Source organism: Lupinus angustifolius, unplaced genomic scaffold (assembly GCF_001865875.1).
Source record: "Lupinus angustifolius cultivar Tanjil unplaced genomic scaffold, LupAngTanjil_v1.0 Scaffold_526, whole genome shotgun sequence".
In the NCBI taxonomy this organism is placed as follows: Eukaryota; Viridiplantae; Streptophyta; class Magnoliopsida; order Fabales; family Fabaceae; genus Lupinus; species Lupinus angustifolius.
Window position 1 is genome coordinate 120653 of NW_017727881.1, and position 215 is coordinate 120867.

The following is a 215-nucleotide window of genomic DNA, read 5'->3' on the forward strand; positions in this document are numbered from 1 at the left end:
CCTCATCCTCTTCCTCATCCTCATCCTCATCCTATCCTCGTCCTCATCCTCACCCTCATCCTATCACCATCCTCATCCTATACTCATCCTCATCGTCCTCCTAATTCGATCCTCATCCTCATCCCCATCCCCATTACCATCCTCATCCTATCCTAGTCCTCATCCCCTTCCTCATCCTATCCTTGTCCTCATCCGCTTACTCATCCGCTTCCTCA